The sequence below is a fragment of the Sorex fumeus genome, unplaced genomic scaffold (genome assembly GCF_029834395.1).
Source record: "Sorex fumeus unplaced genomic scaffold, SorFum_2.1 ptg000030l, whole genome shotgun sequence".
NCBI lineage: Eukaryota > Metazoa > Chordata > Mammalia > Eulipotyphla > Soricidae > Sorex > Sorex fumeus.
In genome coordinates this window covers 26,233,025-26,244,193 of record NW_026606087.1, presented here as the reverse complement: position 1 = coordinate 26,244,193, position 11,169 = coordinate 26,233,025, and the positions used below count along the sequence as shown (strand labels likewise).

The window sequence follows — 11,169 nt, the reverse complement described above, 5'->3', positions numbered from 1 at the left end:
TAATTGTGGGTGTATACTAAAATCTCTAACTACAATTCTATGATATTTTTCCTATTTATGACAGATTTTTATAGATATTAAAATAGTGTTATTAAATAAATGCATAGAAGTATTATTGTTGATACTTAATGTTGCATGTATCAGCTTGTGACATCCTTTTTAATTGAAATCAGTTTTAACAATGATTGTCTTTATTAACTCTTTAGTTATCTACGCATATTTATAGATATGTAAAAAAATCTAAGATGTATCTGTTGTTGGTGCCAACCAGATCATGAAGATGAGTCCTTGGATGCTGCCCTGAAAGCAGGAAGCAGAAACAGGACCCCACATTGCACTAAGTGGGTGAGCGTAAGCTTGAGAGTCTGATTGATATGGAAAAGGCAAAACTAACCCTCTGTGACCAACAAACTCCTGCAGCACAAAACCTCTGCTTCCCCTTGTCACGTATTTCAGACCTAGGTAAACTTTAGATGTAAATATCCTCTCCTATTTATTAGACCTCAGGTGTGAGGAGGTTGTGATGTTATGTAATTGACAATGTTTTTAGGAGTGAGGAACACGTGACCTATGCAATTGACTATGTTTTCAGTTCTGTAACTCACCATGTTTTTTTTCTTAGAGCTAACCAGGTTTTTCTTCCTATATAATTGATCATGTGTTGGGGTAACTCCAGGTTCTTTGTTCTTCCTACACTATTGAATTTCATCGCTGATTCTTCCTACACTTAAATTTCACTGGAAAGGATTATAATAATCCAACAAATAAAAGGAAGCTGAACCGACTGCTCTTGGTCTCTAGACCTGGTGAGTCTGTGATCCTCCATGAACCATAATACCTTTCGAGTTTCTTATGGCAGCACCTCAGACTGCCTAACCGAATATTTGTGCATCAATCTGTATCTCAGAAAATATAATATTCTTTTTCTAAAAAAATTATTTTTAAATGAATAACTGTGAGATAGAGTTATAGACTTTACAAACTTTCGTGCTTATGTTTCCATCATACAATAAAAAATATAAATACTTCGTGAATTTGGATGTCATCCTTGCACAGGGGCCATACTAATCTTCTCTGTATCGTTCCAATTTTAGTATGTGTGCTGCAGGAGCGAGCACTGTTGGGTATTGAGCGGGAGAACAGATTCTAGAATGGACTCCATTTTTTAGCCCCTGCTCCGTACCCCTACATTTTGGCTTTCTCGGGATTTTGCTCCTATTCCCCCCTGGCCAACTGCAAAAGGAGGACAGCTGGGCTGAAGACTCAGTCTTGGTTCTTAGAATTCTGCTTCATTCCCGCCCCCCCCCCCCCGCCCCGCTTCGGCTGATAACTCGGCCCTGGTTCCCAGAAACCACCCAGTTGGGAGCAGGGGAAGAGGGAACAACTGCCAAAATGGCAGTGAAAATGATCAGGATAAGACAACCTGTCTGTAATGGCTCATTGTGCTGTTTGAAACTAGGTTGGATCTTGTATTTTTACATAAATCTCTCTTTCAAACTGTTAAGCGTGGGCTATGATGCATACGCTGACTATAAAACTTGCAGCTTCTCCCCTGCTCAGGGTCTTGGTTTGACCTCTGTGCCCAAGAGCTTGACCCCAGCTAGCTGGCTTGAATAAACTCCGCTTGTGTTTTGCATTACTGCCTGGACTTTTTTTGTGGTTCAGAGAGGGAGATTATCAATCATGGACTCTAACAGCACGATATCATTTTTTTTTTTTACTTAAATTTCACGGCAGACCCTGGCAAGCTCCCCGTGACGTATTCGATATGCCAAACACAGTAACAACAAAGTCTCCAATGGAGACGTTACTGGGCCCGCTCGAGCAAATCGACGATCAACGGGAGGGCCTTTACCTTTACCTTTTAAATTTTACATCGTCAATTTATTTTGGCTTATCCCTGCCTGAACACCACTTGGAGTAGTCACAATCACGATCATCCTGTTGTTCGTCGATTGCCTCGAGCAGGCACCAGTACCGTCTCCTTTGTCCTAGCCCTGAGATTTTAAATTGCCATATTCAAGGCTCTTTCAGGGTTAGAAGAATGAGATCCATCATTATTATTGGTATTTGGCATATTGGGTACGCCACGTGGAGTTTGCCAGACTTTGCCATGTGGGCAGGTTACATTCGGTAGCCTGCCAGGTTGTCCAAAAGTAACAATGAGATAATAAAATGTTGCACGGCCATGAATGTGGCTGCGTGCTTCCAGGAGCTGGGTTTTGTAGTCTCTGGGTCTTGGCTGTTGATGGGATTACTACTACTTGGAGTAATGTTTGAGGACTAATGTGTATGAAACTTGGGAGAGTTCTTCATCTTGTTTATCCATTCTGTTCAACTACTTCATTGAACTAAATTTTCTTTTTTTTTTTTAGGAGAGAACTTATTTATTCCAAAACTATTCACAGTGTTCATTGTATGCCTACAATTTCCAGAGGAGCTGAGAATGCAGAAACCATGAAATTATTTATTTATTAATATTTTAATTTTTATTAGTGAAACACCATGAGGTACAGTTGTAGACTTACAAATTTTTGTGCTTGGGTTTTAGTTATCACTTAATCACTTAATCACTTAATCCCCGTTATTCATTGATATATTAGAGTAGGTGCCAGTAACGTCTCCATTCATCCAGGTTGCGTGCTAGCGTAGCCCAATGGTATCTGTTCGTTCTAGGAACATGCAGAGCCTCAAACCGATCATTCAGGGTCTTGACGAAGAAGTCTGACCATCTTATAGGTGGGCATCCACGTGATCTTTTGATGTCCCGTGGTATCCAATCAGTAATGGCTCTAGTCCAGCGGTTGTCTGTAAACCTCATTACGTGTCCAGCCCATCTGATTTTTGATGTCTTGGCAAATGAGACAGCATACCTGATTCTTGAGTGTTGACGAGATCAGAACTCCGGATTCTATCTCTCATTTGAGTGAATCGTGATATTCCAAGCATGGTTCTTTCGATTCCTCTTTGAGAGACCCGAATAGCGTTCTCATTCTGTTTTCGTAGGGTCCAGGTCTCTGAGGCATATGTTAATGCAGGAAGAATAGTGGAATCAAAGAGATGTGCCCGGAGCTGGAGGTTCTTTGTCCTTTTAGTTATTTCTTCAATGCTCTTGAAGGCATTCGAAGCCGCTCTCTTCCTCCTGCGCAACTCAGGTGCCAGGTCATTCATCATGTTGATTTCTCGACCTAGGTATATATAACTGTTGCATTCGGAGATGGTGGTTCCGTTGAGAGCGAATGGAGCGTCAGGAACAAGGCTGTTTCTCATAAACATTGTCTTCGTAAGATTCAGCTGTAGTCCTACCTTTCCACACTCACGGTCAAAGTCGGCCAGCATTTGTGCTGCTTGGCTGATGTTTGGTGTTATTAGAACGATGTCATCAGCAAAGCGGAGCTGGTGTAGTTGCCGACCATCTATCTTCACTCCCATGTTTTCCCATTCTAGTCGTCGCATGATGTTCTCGAGGGTGGCACTGAAGAGTTTTGGTGAAATGGTATCACCCTGCCGAACCCCTCTCTTTATATGGATGATTACTTCTTTGTAGAATGGTGAGATCTTGGTAGTGAATCCGCAATAGAGCTCACGAAGGATTCTGATGTATTGAGTTTGTACGCCCTGATTGGCTAGGGCTTCCATGACCGCTTCCGTCTCAACAGAATCAAAGGCCTTCTTTAAATCAATGAATGTTAGACAGAGTGGCATCTTGAACTCCCGAGATACCTCAATGAGCTTGGTTATTGTGTGGATATGGTCGATGGTACTGAATCCTTTTCGGAATCCAGCTTGTTCACATGGTTGTCCTTCATCTAGTGTTCTGCTAATCCTATTCAGGATGACTCGAGTGAATAGTTTGTAGATGACAGACAATAGGCAGATTGGGCGATAGTTGCCAATGTCGTGGATGTCTCCTTTCTTGTATAGTAGTACAGTCTTGCTGGTTTTCCATTGGGATGGAACCTTGCATTCAGACAGGTAGCGTGTGAAGAGTCGAGCCAATGTATTGATGAGTACTGATGGTAAGTTCTTCAGGTGTTCAGGTCTGATCTTGTCTGGGCCAGGTGCTCTTTGTTTCTTTACCGACGAGATGGCATGTTGGATTTCGGAAGGGAGAACATTGGGAACGACATATCCATCAGTGGTATGTGGTATGTGGGCAAGTGGATGTGGCTATTAAAGAGATCTGAGTAGAAGTCATGAATAATCTTCTCCATTGCCCTTCTGGAAGATGTGATAGATCCATCATGATGTCGGAAGGCAGTCATCTTGGTTTTGTAGTTGGTGAAGGACAGGCGGGCATTACGAATGTTTTTCCCAGCTTCTGCTGCATCTACCAGTAATGCTGCTCTCCTGTTTTTGAGGTCATCCTTGATGGCTTCTCTGCACTGCTTTGCCAGTTCAGATGTTCGCTTGTGGTTGCCTGAGGCATGTGCCAAGCCACGTTGGCGAATAAGTTCAAGAGTGTTCGAAGAAAGACGGTTTTTTGTGGTTATCTCTCTCTTGGCATTCCTTGCACAATCATGGAGGTGCTGAATCATTCGATCGTATTCCTAATCAATGTTGTCAATGACGGCATCTTTCCATGTTGCCACAATAGAGCCAAAGAGCTCCCAGTTGGTGGTTGTTCTGGGAGTCCTCTTCTTAAACCTTGCATTCTTTTCTCCTCATTCTGTGAGGTAGAATTTTGCACGAAGAAGACGGTGGTCTGATCCCATTTGGAATTTTGGGACAACAGCAACATCAGTTAGGCAAAACCGCTGATTGAATATGATGTGGTCTATTTCATTGTGGAACCGTCCATCGGGAGACTCCCATGTCCAACGTTTACATTCAGTCTTTTGGAATTGTGAGTTACCATGGAAGGTTTTGGTTGACATGATGAACTCAGACCGTCTGTCACCCTGTTCGTTCCATTCCAGGCCATGGGTTCCAATGTGGAGTTCATCGACTGATCTTCTTGGTCCTATCTTGGCATTAAAATCACCGACAATGATCTTGTAGAAGGTGTGATCTTCTTTATAGAACTTCTCTAGCTCTATGTAGAATTTCTCAGTTTCTCTTTCACCGTAACTGGATGTTGGTGCATAGACAACAAAGATAGAAACTGCCGGTAGTGAGCCACATTTATTCAAGTGTAATTGTCCGATTCGGGTTGTTAGGCATTCGAATGAATCAATGCTCGTGACTAAGTTTGTGTTGACAAGGATACCGACACCACCGACGCCTCTTTTATCACGTTCCAAGGAACAGTTCTTCTCCAGTGTCGAAAACAGCATGATGGGATTGATGTCTTCTCGTTTCGGTCAGACCAATGATGTCGTACTTGATCTTTCGCGCTTGTACCATAAGGTCTTCAATGGATGCAGCAGATGCCAGCGTACGAGCATTAAAAGTACAGTACATTGAAAGTACATTAAAAGGGTTTTAGTTATACAATGATCAAATACCCATCCCTCCACCAATGCCCAGTTTCTACCATCACGGATCCCAGTATTCTCCCCCCCCCCCATACCCCCCCCCCCATCCCACCCTGCCTCCGTGGCAGGGCATTCCCTTTTGTTCTCTCTCTCCTTTTGGGCTTTGTGGTCCGCAAAAGAGGCACTGAGTGGCAATCATGTTTGGTCTATAGTCTACTTTCAGTATGCTTCTCCCATCCTGGGAGGATCCTCCCAACACCCTTTATTTGGTGCTCCCTTCTCTATCTGAGCTGTCCTTTCCCCTAGCATGTGTGGCTGGCCTCCAAACCATGGAGTAAACCTCCTGGTACTTATCTCAGCTATTCTTGGGTGTTAGTCTCCTATTCTGTTACTTTATGTTCCCCAGATGAATGCAATCTTTCTATGTCTATCCCTCTCTTTCTGACTCATTTCGCTTAGCATGATACTGTCCATGTAGTACCACTTGTATGTAAATTTCATAACTTCATCTTTTCTAACAGATACATAGTACTCCATTGCGTAGATGTACCAAAGTTTCTTTAACCAGTCATCTGTTCTTGGGCATTCAGGTTTTTTCCAGTTTCTGGCTATTGTAAACAGTGCTGCAATGAATAAACAAGTTCAGATGTCACTTCGACTATACTTTTTTGCCTCTCTGGGATATATTCCCAGGAGTGGTATTGCTGGGTCAAATGGGAGCTCAATTTCTAATTTTTTGAGAATCGGCCATACTGTTTTCCAGAAGGGCTGAACCAGTCGGCATTCCCGACTGGTTCAGCAGTGAAGGAGGGTCCCTTTCTCGCCACATCTGCTCCAGCACTGGTTGCTCTTTGAACTAAATTTTCAACTATTATAGGTTTATAAGCATCCACTCATTTTATTCCTCTAAATTTTACTTAATATGTATATTTTTTCATTCATGTAAGGGTGTTTTGAAATGTTTTAATTCAAACTGCTAAAACAAAGTTTAATGATCAATTTTTGTATTACTTTCATAATGGATATATAAATGTTACAGAATCCATTTTTTATGAACAATTTTCTTAAAGAATGAAACTATTAGCTACTTTGTCAGGTAATGTCTATCTACAAAAAGGGTGAAATTTTATGGCATATAATCTACTTTTATTACAGTCTTCATTTCTTTTATCCTTCCCTTTTCCATTCACCCCCACTTCTACCTCATACACATATCTACACTAACATCACAACAATCAATCACTCTTATAGTTTAAGATCTTGTATCCATCAACCTCCTTAATAACAATCAATCATTAACTTTCCTAGTGTTTCAATGATATATCTAAATCAGTGTTCGTAAATTAGTATTTATAAAAAGTGCTCATAAACTGTATCAGTATTTAGAAAAAGTCTTAACTCTATTGTGAAGGTCAGAGATTATATCTTCTTCTTGAGCACCCATTCAAGAACATATATCTGGACTTGTATAATAAAGGAATAAAAGTGACAATTCAAAATAATGCTCTGAATCCTTAAGAAAGAAAAACTTAAAATTTGCAATATGTCACACAATTCTATCTAATTGCAATATGTCAGAAATGAGAGATTTATGAATGACTATATCTCCAAAGAAGTGGTTCTTCAAAAGTATTCTACAATAAAATATTTTCCTTCCTATGGTTTGGTTAAATAGGTATATCAGACATTTAGATAATTAGATATTTTTAAGGATTCAATAGGATTATAAAAACATTTCTGATTTCTGTAGTTACATGATAAAACTAAGTTAGTTTACCACACCATATTTGATTGGGTTCAGATAGTAGGCAATGGATTTTATATATATATGTGTGTGTGTGTGTGTGTGTGTGTAATGAATATATATGTATATATAATGGATATATATATATATATATATATATATATAATGGGCTGGAGCGATAGCACAGCAGTAGGACGTTCACCTTGTATGCAGCCGACCTGGGTTTGATTCCTCTGCTCCTCTTGGAGAGTCCAGCAAGTTACTGAGAGTACCACACCCACACAGCAAAGACTGGCAAGCTACCCGTGATGTATTCGATATGCCAAACACAGTAACAACAAGTCTCACAATGGGGATGTTACTGGGCCTGCTCGAGTAAATCGATGAACAACAGGAGGACAGTGCTCCTCTCTCTCTCTATATAGATATATATCTATATAGAGAGAGAGAGGAGCACTGTCCTGTTGTTCATGTGATCACTGATATAAATCACTTGATCACTTGACATCCTGTTATTCATCGATTTGCTTGAGTGGGCACCAGTAATGTCTCCATTCATCCCTATCGGGTGCTAGTGTAGCCCAGTGGTGTCTGCTTGCTCCAGGAAGATGAAGAGCCTCAAACTGATCATTCAGGGTTTTGACAAAGAAATCTGACAATCTTGTAGATGGGTGGCCACGTGATCTTTTGACGTCCCGTAGAATCCAGTAGGTAACGGCTCTAGTCCAGCGGTTGTCTGTAAACCTCATTACGTGTCCAGCCCATCTGATTTTTGACGCCTTGGCAAACGAGACAGCGTCCCTGGTTCTCCATGTTGATGGAGGTCAGAATTCCGGATTCTTTTTCTCTCTTGAGTGAAGTGTGATATTCCAAGCATAGTTCTTTAAATTCCTCTTTGGGAGACCCAAATAGCGTTCTCATCCTGTTTTCATAGGACCCAAGTCTCTGAGGCATATGTTAATGCAGGAAGAATGGTGCAGTCAAAGAGATGTGCCTGGAGCCAGAGGTTCTTCATCCTCTTAGCTATTTTTTTAATGCTCTTGAAGGAGTTCCATGCTGCTCTCTATTTCCTGCGCAACTCAGGTGCCAGGTAATTCATCGCGTTGACTTCTCGACCTAGGTACACATAACTGCTGCATTCTGAGATGCTCATTCTGTTGAGAGCGAATGTTACTGTGTTTGACATATTGAATACTTGTTACTGTGTTTGACATATTGAATACATCACGGGTAGCTGGCCAGGCTTTGCCTTGAGGGAGAGATATTCTCAGTAGCTTGCCGGGATAATAAATTCAATTGACCAGAGAGCTTTCAAAAGGAGTTACACAAAACTCTCTTTTAACTTAGTCCTATACTAAGTTCCTCCCCACTTGGGAAGCTCCATTTCTTTTCACTTCTACTTTCCAATAATTTTTTCTTCTTTCCAACTCTGAGTCTGAGCATCTTTATTGTTCAACATTTTGAAGAATATACTTAAGACTATGATATTATATTTCAAGAACAAAAATATTGAAGAACCTGGGAATCACGAGCGAAGAGACCAGCCACCACCACTTCTAGTACTGTGCATTGTCAGTACTAGATTTTTTCTTAATTGTAAATTAAAGTAATAGCTCGTCCAATCATGTTTTTCTAATTACTCTCGTTTTTTTCAAAGCAGTTATTCTATCCTGTCCTATATTTATTTATTTAATTATTTTTTCCTTCTGCACATTCATAAAATTAAGCAAGGGTATTTTTGTTTACTACTGTCTTCATGGGACTATAGAAGGTGATAATGATCAATATTAACATAAGGTTTTTGAACATATACAATGGTCAACAGGTCATGGTTTCTACTTATAATTTGAAGGGGGAATATTTAAATAATTCACGGCTGCGTGACATCTTGTTATCTCATTCTTACTTTGGACAACCTGGCAGGCTACCCAATGTAAACTGCCCACACGGCAGAGTCTGGCAAACTCCCCATGGTGTACCCAATATGCCAAATACCAGTAACAACGATGGGTCTCATTCTCCTAACCTTGAAAGAGCCTTGAATGTGGCACTTTTTAGAATCTCAGGGCTAGGATGAAGGAGACGTTACTGGTACCTGCTCGAGGCAATTGACGAACAACAGGATGATCGTGATTGTGATCATGATTTAAATAACTATAAGGAAATAGGATAATGGCACACAGATGAGCGTTTAGAGAACATCTATGTCTTCCCTATGAGAATTGGAAAGCAGCTCTGGTGAAAGGCAAATCTAAGCTTGCTTTCAAAGGGAAACATAAGTTTTTCTAAAATGCAGCATTTCTGATAAAGAAATATTATAAAACAGTTGCTACATTTTAGAAGGAATATAGAATGTTTGAGGATGAAGGAAACAAATCCCCAAAAATGTCTGGTGAACTTACTCAAAAGGATGATACATATTCTACAAGGAAGGCTGGTTTTCAGATTATATCGGAAGGTTGGATCCCGGGGTGGGGGGGGGGATCTGAGGACTATAACATATTTTGAGAATCTCTGTGCTTGAAAGTGAGACAGTATGGAAGTTGGACTGGACGGTCAGAAGGTGTTGATGATCTGTCATCATGGAGAAATCTAAAAATCAAATCAGAGACTCATCTATCATATTCCACTGAGACTATCTAGTTACTCTGACCTTTTTCCCTCCCTAGGTGGTATACTTTAGAGTTCAATTTCTTGTAAAAACTGATTTTCAATTTCAAAAAGTTATAGTCAGTAATGCTTTGGTCAAGCATCTGATCAATCATTTGACAGATTTTCTATCAGTCTCATATATTGTCATTGGAATAGATTTAACTTTGCCTCACTTCAGGGGGATTCTTTCAGCTTGCACAAGAAAGCCATAACTCAAAGTTAATATCATCTAGAACTCAGTCTTAACCATATGTCAAGAACTTCTCTGTTAATTTTACTGAAGCTAAAAGACATTTATAATTAGTGTTCTATTATGTGGATATGTTTCCTTATCTTTTACTACTCATGCTTTTCTTTGGACTCAGTTACTTTGGGTACTATGATTTTATTGGTAAGCCTTATTGCTATAGCTTCTAGCACAAATTGATTAACTACCATTCTTCTCGCATAGATAAAGGACATGACAAGCCTTTAGAATTTTTTCAGATAGAGCTGATTGCTCCATGCTTACATTTATTTGTGCTAATATCTCAGAAACAGCCTCTGCCGTTCATTTTTAGAATTATTTGACTTCAGTGTCAAAAAAGGTGATGAATGATAGTTCTCTCTTCTACCAATCAACAGGTCTAGCATGCTTACAGGATTGAGGATGATCTTTTTAATCTCACTGGTTATTTACAGGTCAGTGTGCTAAGAAAAAGAAGTCTGTTATGTGTCTATAATTCATATTCTTATAAAGGAACACAGGTAAAACCTTTGTTCATCCAAAGACATGGAATGATCCTTGGGTGTGTTAACCTCCTTTTTTCTTCAATGTTAAAATGGCAAAAATAATCTCTTTCATTGTGTTGCAGGCAGGTAGATAGAGGCCCTGCAATGCATATTGAGGGCAGCATTGGCTAGAATCTGAACCAGCCCAAAGGCATCTATCCTGGTTTGATACAGAATATCCTTCTCAAGCGCCTAGAAAATCATGGAAATGCAAAATTTCATGCCAGAGATATGGATGCCTCCCTCAGAGGGGAAGCTCCACTGTTAGAACTAAGGGCAAATACCATCAACAAATACTAAATACTATCAACAGCTCCACGCTACCAGTAGTAGCTCCCTTAGCAACTACCCTAGCAAGAATTGTGTGGGGGACAGTTTGTAAAAAACAGTATAAAACTTGGTAGAAGGTGCCTCTTGAAATGTGGACTTTCTCGTTTTAGGCTACACTTGCCCAGGCCCACATGTCATTGCTTGGAATGTGTACTTTCATTCTGAAAAACCCTGTATTCTTCTTCCTTCTCTTTATTACCAAAATAAATTTGTCTTATTTTAAAATTCGCTTCCTCCTGAAACTCCTTTGTGGGA

The 11,169-nt window shown here is 40.2% G+C and overlaps 1 non-coding gene across 1 annotated transcript; it reads right to left on the bottom strand.

Annotated features, from left to right (window-relative positions):
* Positions 1-1,011: 1,011 nt before the first annotated feature.
* LOC130025596 (U6 spliceosomal RNA) lies at positions 1,012-1,118 on the bottom strand. Its single transcript, XR_008792732.1, has one exon. It is a non-coding gene; the product is annotated as a U6 spliceosomal RNA (small nuclear RNA).
* Between the last annotated feature and the right edge of the window lie 10,051 nt (positions 1,119-11,169).